Source organism: Erinaceus europaeus, chromosome 1 (assembly GCF_950295315.1).
Source record: "Erinaceus europaeus chromosome 1, mEriEur2.1, whole genome shotgun sequence".
Classification (NCBI taxonomy): Eukaryota; Metazoa; Chordata; class Mammalia; order Eulipotyphla; family Erinaceidae; genus Erinaceus; species Erinaceus europaeus.
The window spans coordinates 79,624,756-79,634,583 of record NC_080162.1 but is presented as its reverse complement, the minus strand read 5'-3'; the positions used below and the strand labels follow the sequence as shown (position 1 = coordinate 79,634,583).

The 9,828-nt window shown below is 46.2% G+C and overlaps 1 long non-coding RNA gene across 1 annotated transcript in view; it reads left to right on the top strand.

The window, feature by feature from the left end:
* The first annotated feature begins 113 nt into the window (after positions 1-113).
* Positions 114-9,828, top strand: part of LOC132538068 (uncharacterized) — an 89,494-nt gene continuing 79,779 nt past the window's right edge. Inside the window, exons 1-2 of the long non-coding RNA XR_009549478.1 lie at positions 114-356; positions 2,026-2,131. This is a non-coding gene — a long non-coding RNA (uncharacterized LOC132538068). The remainder of the gene's footprint in view (positions 357-2,025; positions 2,132-9,828) is intronic.

Sequence of the window (9,828 nt, the reverse complement as noted above, 5' to 3'; positions counted from 1 at the left end):
AGGGCGCCAGGGGGCTTCTCCCCGCCCACCGCCCCGCCCGGAGGGGGCGTGGCTCGGCCCCTCTTCCTGCGCCCACCCCGCCCTCAGGAATGCCACATGGCCGGGCCGGCGGCGGTGGGAGCGGGCGTCGGGGGAGTCGGCCCGCGGGCAGGAAGTGGCCCGTGCCGCCGCCGCCCGAGCGCTTCCGGAGCACCTACTGTGTGCTGGGGGCCGGGGCCCGAAAGCAGAAATAGTGCAAAAGCCCGGCCGGTGCGAGGCCGCCCCCAGCCAGGGCCCCCGTGGGCGGCGGGGCTGCCCACTGCGCCGAAAGGACAGAAACTGAGGCCCGGTTAGCCCGGGGTTTTTCCCCCCAGCTGGTAAGAACCGGGTTCTGCACCTCAGGGCCCCGGTGGAGCTGCCTCGGACGCTGCCCCAAAGCATGTAGCCCCAGGGGCCAGCGCTCGAGGGCGGGAGAGGTAGAAACAGCCGCCGCCCGCGCAGCGGCCCGCCCGACTCTTGGCTTTGGGGAGGACTGCTGCGATGTCAGTCCTTCGCCCGCGAACCACCAGCGGGTCTTGTGTCTGTCACACACCAGCGTCATTCAGCCCATCCCCCCTGCAGCTCCAGCTCCAGCGCAGCCTGACAGGCCGACGGGCCCTGAGAGGATGTAGCCTGTCCCGCTTAGGGCACCCAGTCGGCCACTTGTCTAGTTTCTTTTCCCTCTGCCCACAATGTCCAGAAGCTTCCCCAAACTCGCTCTTTGCTCTCTGTGCCATATACAGTGAAATGCCCGTTTGGTCAATCCCCTTGGGCCTTGGGTGAGAATTTGTACCCTCTTCTTGCCTAGCCCAGAGTCCACCTAACTACAACTGGGCAACGCCTTTTGCAAACTTATGGCTCTTCATCAGATCCCCCAAATCTAGGGCCCTTGAGCCTGGAAATCAGCAGCATGGAAAATGACTTTGGGTCTTCATTGCGTCCTAGCAGTGGAGATTTCTGGGAACAAAGGCAGAATTTTCTCCGCCAGGTTTGCCCTAAGCCAATTAGAGTGCTGATTAAAGGCTGTTGGGGTGCACCTGGGCTACCCAATGAAGCAGATCTCTGCGAACACTTAGAACCTAGTTGACCACCTTGCATTCCTCACAGCGGCACTCCAAGTGTTGGTGTTAAGTTTCAAGCACGCGTCATTTTGCTGGTGAGGGAGACCCAAGTGGAGGTTTCAAACTTCTCTGGGGGAGTGGCAAGTTTGGCCATTGTTTTTTGAGAAGATGGGAGCTTAGTCACTCCTAGATAAGAAAGGGTCAACACCCGAGCCCTCAGCCCCTCGGGCACTAGGATCACAAAGGGGTTCTGGAGGGTGAAACGGGTTAGGCAGCTAAGTATGGAGATGTGATTGGTACTTGGCGCAAGGCATTGTGAGGAATAGGCTTCCCATTTGAGGGGGAGACCCTGGGGACTTGGACTGCCCCCTAGAGACCTCCCCATAAATTCAGTCGGCAACATTAGTTCCCAAGACTGGTGCTAGCCACGGTGTACTGCAGCAAATGGAAGATTGGGGAGTCCTGCTTTAACAAAGCGGCTTCAAGAGCTCCTCCCCAGACTCCTGGAGGGCAGGGGACGGTGGTGGGGGGGAATGGAGGGCTGCTGGTAGGGAATCAAGACGAGCACTGTAAACAAGTTTTCCAGGTAGGGCCTAAAAACAAGTAATTTTGGGAATTGTTCTTTAAAGTTTCTCAACTATTAAGTATAGAATTAATTTTTTTAGATACCGAGGCAGAGAGAGAGAGAGAGAAGTGTGTGTGTGTGTGTGTGTGTGTGTGTGTGTGTGTGTGTGTGTGACTGCAGCACTCAAAGTTCCTTAGGTGCTTTGAAGGCCTGGGTCTCATGCAAGACAAAGCAGTATACTATTCAAGTGAGTTATTGGCATTTTGCCACCCCAGTAAATGTCTGTACCTTCTCTAAGCCAGAAATTCCACTTTTAGGTATCTGTAGTGAGAAATAATCACAGGACAAGTATAAATACTTATGCAAGCTTGTCCTTTACAGCACTGCTCCTTCTGGTGGAAAATCCCAAGCAACTGTATGCCTGTCACCAGGAGCTGACTGGTTACAGCAGCACTGGAGCCTCTGTACAGGAGAAGTGTATAGCGGGGTAAGTCTATGTGCACTAACCTAGTGGATGGCCATAGTTTGTTCATGGTGGTAGTTTGCAGTGCCCCAGCTAGACCTGCTTTGGATATAGTTGTTGAGAACATTCACAAAGATCCTTTTCCAGCTGGGAAGTTATTTCTGTTGTTTTTCTGTCATCCAATTTTACCTTGCCTTTGCACATGTGAAAATAATTGGGTCTGAGCAAAAGAAAGACTTAAACCTGTTTGTGAACCTATGGACTTGGGGTTCTGGGATGAGAGTAAAAAGGGAAGAGGTAGCAGCTTTATCCCCTGCCCCATACCATCTTAAGCCCAAGGAACTCAAGGCCCCTCAGGCCAGAGAAGAAACTGGTTAGGTCAAAAAAAGCAATTCCTGCTCCATAGTGGGAAACCCAAATTAGTGACTCCTGATTATGTAGATCTGTGTTGTTAGCCTGGTTCTTGGTTTTGTTTGTTCTTCCTGGGGCTAAGGAAAGGGGATTGGGAGGAGGGGGTCAGTATTTAGCAGAAATCAAGGCCAGAATTTAGCAGCATAAAGGAGATAGGGTTCTGTAGGTAGAGCAGAGTCCCACAAAGGCCATGGTCAGTGAGTAATTCAGGAAAGAGCAAGATTCAGTCAGTTTGCGGCACCCAAAGGCCAAGGTGAAGAATTTTAATTTTCAGTGTGGGAAGTTGGGAGCTACTGCAGATTCCTGAGGAGAGACGAGACAAAATTGAAGGTAAGGTGATTGACAAATCTCTGACATCTAGGAAATTTGTGGTGGTCTGATAGCAAGGTTCTGCATCTCATTTTCACCCAGTAAGGATTTCAACTTGATGTTGTTTTTTTTCATTTTATTGAGAGAAATAAAGCAGAGCACTCACTGCTCAGCTCTGGTTTATGATGGTGCTAAGGATTGAACCTGGAACCCCAGAGCCTCAGGCAGGAGAGTCGTTTTATATAATGTAATGAACATGTAACCCTAGTAACTATAGTAACCATAGTGTGCCTGCATAGTGTGATAAAGACAGACTTACATATACATAGGATAAAATCTCAACCCGAACCTGATTGGCCAATGGAGATGTAACTTTGAAACCAGTAAAGACTCAGAAACCAGTTGGATGAAGCACCTTCACTGTTACTGACAGGGATGCTGCTGGTGCTGCTAAAAATTTAAAGCATGGGAGTCGGTGGTAGCGCCCCGGGTTAAGCCCACATGGTGCAAAGTGCAAGGGCTGGTGTAAGGATCCCGGTTCCAGCCCGGTCTGCAAGTGTGTCTATCTTTCCTCCTCTCTGTCTTCCCCTCCTCTCTTCATTTCTCTCTGTCCTATCCAACAACAACAATAGCTATGACAACAATAACAACTACAACAAGCACAACAACAAGGGCAACAAAATGGGAAAAATAGCCTCCAGGAGAAGTGGATTCATAGTGCAGGCACTGAGCCCCAGCAATAACCCTGGAGACAAAAAAAAAAAAAAAAAAAACTGAAAGCATACCGGCTAGGATAAGTAACTGCTTCCCCAGCTTCCAGAGACCCTCACTCGTCCGGTCACGCCAGCAGACGAAGGAACTCCAGTCCAGCAACACAGCGGATGGTGACCAAGTCGTGAGCCTTACCTGCGAACAGCTACTAGTAAGGAGAGAAATCGGGTTGACTGTGTGTTGTGTGAATTGTGTGACCTTTCTCTGGCATCTAAAATAAGTAAAGAAGTATTGCTTAACCTCGACACGCTCTCCGAGTAAGTCCTTGCTCTAATTCCTTGCTCGAGACACATAACCATTGTGCTGTCTCCCCAGCCCACTACTACAGGTTTTTAAAAGGCTGGGGAGTTAGCATAGTGGTGATGCAAAAAGACTTTCATACTGGAGTCACCAAAGTCCCAGATATAGTCCCCATCACCAACATAAGCCAGAGCTGAGGCAGTGCTCTTCTCTCTGTGTATCTCTTTCATTAAGTAAAACACTAAAAAACAGAAGCCTGTAATCGTAGCGCCTTGTTAATTGTGATTTGCCTGCATTTTCGTAGTGGTTGTGTTTTTGGTGAGATTTTGAGTGCCTAGTGTGTGGGTCTAGCTGTAGGTTTCAAGCTGGGAGAGCCTCTGCCTAGGCCATCATGTTACCCAAAAGTCTGGGTAACAAAACAGTGCCAGGTGTTATATAGGGTTTGAGATTTGGAGCCAGGTGACGCTGACAAATCATCTAGATGTTTTGAGTCTGTTTTCTCACAGCAGCTTTGGGCCAGTGAAGTAACTCACTGGGGTAGTGTGCTGCTTTGCCATGTATCCCCACGGCATTGAAGGAAACTTTGGTGCTGTAGTCTCTTTCACTCCGCCTTTCTATTTTAAAGGGGAAAAAAAAGGTCTTTGCAGAGACTTATCACAGGGAGATGATAAATTGTACCAGTGTGTCAACAACTGTACTATAAACTACTGGGTTATTGGAAAAATCATGACACATTTTTGCATAGAAAAAAAGTCAAGGGGGCTGGGTGGTGGTACATCCGGTTAAGTGCTCATAGTACTAAGTGAAAAGACCTATAGGAAGATTCTGGCTTGAGCTCCTGGCTCTCCACCTGCAGGGGGGGTCGTTTTAGAAGCAGAGAAGTAGGTCTGCAGGTGTCTTTCTCTCCCTCTCTTGTCTTCTCTTCCCTCTCAATTTCTCTTTGTCCTATCAAATTTAAAGAAAAAAAAAGGGGGGGGGGACACCTGCCAAGAGCAGTGTATTCATAGTGCCATTGCCAAGCCCAAGATAACCCTGGAGAAAAAAAAAAGTCAAGATTTTTCTGGGACTGGGTGGTGGCGCACCTGGTTGAGCGCACATGTTACAGTGCTCAAGGACCCAGGTTTGAGCCCCCAGTCCCCACCTGCAGGGGGAAAGCTTCACAAGCAGTGAAGCAGGTCTGCAGGTTTTTCTCTCTCTCCCTCTCTATCTCTCCTACCCTCTCGATTTCTGGCTGTCTCTATCCAATAAAGATTAAAAAAGATTTTTTTTTAAGTCAAGCTTTTTCTGGCAACTCAGTATTAGCCCACTGGCCAATAAAATGACTAAAAAACAAACTAACTCAGCTTTGGCAAAGGACAAAGAAAATAATGGGGGGCAGGAGATAGCTCATACAGTAGAAAGTGCATCTTACCTTGTGTGATTCCAGTCCTGACACCACATGGGAACAGAAGGACACCAAGGGAACTCCATGAATGGACTGATGCTGTGGTGCCGTTTCTGTTCTTTCTCTCTATATGTGAAATCAAATGCCTGGAGGTGGTGCATTGGTAGACCTTTGGACTTGCTTGGAAGCGTGAGGTCCCAAGTTTGGTTTCCGGCACTGCATATACCAGAGTGCTGTTGTAGCCTTTTCCTCTCTCCTTATTTCATGAAATAAATCTTTTTTTTTTTTTTAAAGAAAATGTTGAAGGTGGGGGTATAGCATAATGGTTATGCAAAGCGACCTTCATGCCTGAGGCTCTCAAGTCCCAGGTTCAGTCCCCCATTCCGCCATAAGCCAGAGCTGAGCAGTCTTCTGGTAAAAAAAAAAAAAAAAATGTTGGAGGGGCTGAGCAGTGGTGCACCCACTTAAGCACATATTGCTTCATATGTGGTGAAGCATGTCTGCAGGGATCCATCTTTCTCTCTCCCTCCCTGTCCTCAGTTTCTCTCTGTCCTATCCAATAAAATGGAAAAGTGGCCACCACGAGCAGTGGATTCATAGTGCTATCACCAAGTCCCAGTGATAACCCTGGTGGTAAATAATAAAGACAGGAGTCCGGCGGTAGTGCAGTGAGTTAAGCTCACATGGTGCGAAGCGCAAGGACCCGTGTAAGGATCCGGGTTCAAGCCCCCAGCTCCCCAACTGCAGGGGAGTCGCTTCACAAGCGGTGAAGCAGGTCTGCAGGTGTCTGTCTTTCTCTCCCCCTCTCTGTCTTCCCCTCCTCTCTCCATTTCTCTCTGACCTATCCAACAATGACATCAGTAACAACAATAATAACTAAAACAATAAAACAAGGACAACAAAAGTGAATAAATATTTTTTTAAATCTTAATAATAATAGTAATGAAAATAATAAGTGGTCCAGGAGGTGACGCAGTGGATAAAGTGCTGGACTCTAAACCACAAGGTCCTGAGTTCAATCCCTGGCTGCACATGTACCAGAGTGATGTCTGGTTCCTTTTCTCTTTACCTATCTTTCTCATGAAGAAATAAATAAATAAATTCTTTAAGAAAACAATAAAGAAAAGAAAATGTTGGACTGGGGAGACAGCATAGTGGTTTTATGCAAAATGTTTTAATGCCTGAGCTTCTGAGGTTCCAGGCTCCATCCCCACCACTACCATAAGCCAGAGCTGAGCAGTGCTCTGCTCTTTTTTCTTTGTGTATCCTTTTCTCTGCTCCCCCATTAAAAAGAAGTTAATTACAATAAATAAATAAATGTGGGGGGGTAGATAGCATAATGGTCATTGAAAAAGACTTTCATGCCTGAGGCTCCAAAGTTCTAGCTATAGTCCTCTGCGCTAACATAAGCCAGGACCGATCAGTGACTCTTTTGTTTGTGTGTACACAGTCATCTCTACCTTTATCTCTCTCATTGAAACAAAAATATTTTTAAATTAAAAAATTATTACTTTTATTTGATAGAGATAGTCAGAAATCAAAAGGGAGAGAGACACCTGCAACACTGATACTGCTTCACCACCTGCAAAGCTTACCCCTGAAGAAGGTAGGGACTGGGGGCTTAAACCCAGGTCCTTGCACATTATAGTATGTGTTCAACCAGGTGCACCAAAACCTGGACCCAAAGCAAAAAGTATTTTTAAAATGAAATATTTGCCCAAGAGCAGTGGAATCACATATGTACATGGCCCCAGTGCTTTAAAAAAAAAAAAAATCAAAAACAGTGAAAAAGCTGGGAAAGTCCCTCTGTGTGTAAAGTGAGCACGTACAGGAGCACTGATATTAACAGACTAGCTTAGCTTCTAATGCCTGTGTGGGATTTGACACGCTCATCTTCTGAGCCTTGGTTTCTTTTTCTTCATCTGAGAAATGAATGAGTTGGATATGATAATCCTAAAGGTGTCTTCCTCCTTTGGCATTCTAACATCTAGTACCTAAGTGCTTTTGAAAGCAGCTTTTGTGTGATCCAGGAGGTGGTGCAGTGATAAGGTTTTGGACTCTCAAGCATGAGGTCCTGAGTTCGATCCCTGGCAGCACATGTGCCAGAGTGATGTCTGGTTATTTCTCTCTTCTCCTATCTTTCTCATTAATAAATAAATTAAATCTTTAAAAAAAAAAAGAAAGCAACTTTTATATAAATGCCTGTTTAACCACAACTTAGCCAACATTGGGTTTTTTTTTTCATCTTTATCTTTGCTGGCTAGGTGGTATTACCTAAAAGTAGGATATCTCAAACCAGCAGGTGGTACAGTGGGTAATATGCTGGATTCTAGTTGAGTTTATTTTAATTTTTTATTACGTATTGAGTAAAGACAGCCAGAAATAAAGAGGAAAGGGGAGATAGGAGAGAGAAAGAGAGACACCTGCAGCTCTGCTTCACAACTTGCGAAGCTTTCCCTCTGCAGGTGGACTGGAGGCTTGAACCTTGAACAGGTTCTTTTGCTTTGTAACATGTGCTCAGTCAGGTGTGCCACCACCTGGCCCCCAACATAATTGGATTCTTAAACGTGGGGGGGCCTAAGTGATGCCCTAGTTCTTTCTCTCATTAATAAGTACATAAACAAATCAATCATTTTTGGGGGGATATAGACAGAGAAATTGAGAGGTAAGGGGGATAAGAAGAGAAAGACACCTGTAGCACTGTTTTACCCCTCACCACTTGTGAAGCTTCCTCCTGCTGTTAGGTGACTGGGGATTTGAACCCAAGCCCTTGCACACTGTAATGTGTGTGCTCAACCAGATGTGCTTGGCCCCTTAAATATATACATATTTTTTAAGATGTGTATGTCTGCATGTCTGTTTTTCTTTTTAATATATTCATTTTTAGGATGGGGAGACAGCATAATGATTATGCAAAAGACTTATGCCTGAGACTCTGAGGTTCCAGTTTCCCCAGCACCACCATAAGCCAGAGCTGAGTAGTGCTCTGATAAAAAAAAAATAATAATAATAATAAGGGGCAAGGTGGTGGTGCACCTAGTTAAATGCACATGTTAACGATATGCAAGAACCCAGGATCAAGCCCCTAGTCCCCACCTGCAGGGGGAAAGCTTTGCAAATGGTGAAGCAGTGTTGTAGGTCTCTCTCCCCCTCCACCTCCCCCTTCCTCTCAATTTCTCTCTCTCTCTCTCTCTATCCAATACATAAATAAAGATTAAAAATTAAATACTAGGGAGTCAGGTGGTAGCACAGTGGGTTAAGCTCATGTGGTGCAAAGCACAAGGACCGTGAAAGGATCCCAGTTCGAGCCCCCGGCTCACCACCTGCAGGGGAGTTCCTTCACAGGTGGTGAAGCAGGTCTGCAGGTGTCTATCTTTCTCTCCCCCTGTCTTCCCCTCCTCTCTCCATTTCTCTCTGTCCTATCCAACAATGACGACATCAATAAAAACAACAATAATAACTACAACAATAAAACAACAAGGGAAACAAAAGGGAATAAATAAATATTAATAAATTAAAAAATAAAACAAAATTATTCATTTTAATTAGAGTGAGACCAGAGCACACTGCTTGCTCATATGTTATAAAGATTGAACCCAGGGCTTCACTCACGAGTCAGATATCCATTTTACCCCCAGGCACTTCACTGGTTCATGTATGGACTTTTAAATTATTATCACTAAGGCTTCACTGCTCTGGGATATATATATTTCAAATGAGGACAAAGAAGCAGAGAGAATGAAGAGACCACAGCCTGAGTTTCCTTCTATGTGGTGGGGGCTGGTTCCAACTTGGTCTTCAACCAAGTGAGCTACTTTGCCAGCCCCAGTTAACTTTTTTTTTTTTTTTTTTTTTGCCTCCAGGGTTATTGCTGGGGCTGCATCACAAATCAGCTGCTGCACCTGGAGGCCATTTTTTCCCCATTTTGTTTCCTTTGTCCTTATTGTTGTTGCTGCTGTTGTTGTTGGAAGGACAGAGAGAAATTGAGAGAGGAAGGGAAGACGGGGAGAGAAAGACAAGACACCTGCAGACCTGCTTCACTGCTTGTGAAGTGACTCCCCTGCAGGTGGGGAGCCGGGGGCTCGAACCGGGATCCTTATGCCAGTCCGTGCACTTTATGCCATGTGTGTTTAACCCGCTGCATTACTGTCTGGCCTCCTTAACTTACTTTTAAAGATTTATTTGCTGTTTGTTTTGCTATGATGGAAGAGCCAGGGTGCTCAGGTTTGGCTTCTGGAGGTGCCTAAACTGAACCTGGAACCTTGGAGGCCTTATCAGGTATCGAAGTCCTATATACTAGTGATGGTATAAGAGATACTGTAAGTATCTCCCTGGTCCTTGTATGGAATTTGTATTTATTTATTTAGGCTCAGCTCTGGCTTATGATAGTGCTGAAGATTGAACCTGGGATTTGGAACCTGAGCCTTGAAAGTCTTTTTGCATAGCCATTATGCTATCTTCCAGGCTCTGTATGGATTTTAAAAAAATGTCCTGGGGGCTGGGCATTGACACACTGGGTTAAGCCCACATAATATGAAGCAAAGCTCAAGGACCGAACAAAGATCCTGGTTCAAGCTCCTTGCTCCCCACTTGCAGGGGGATTGCT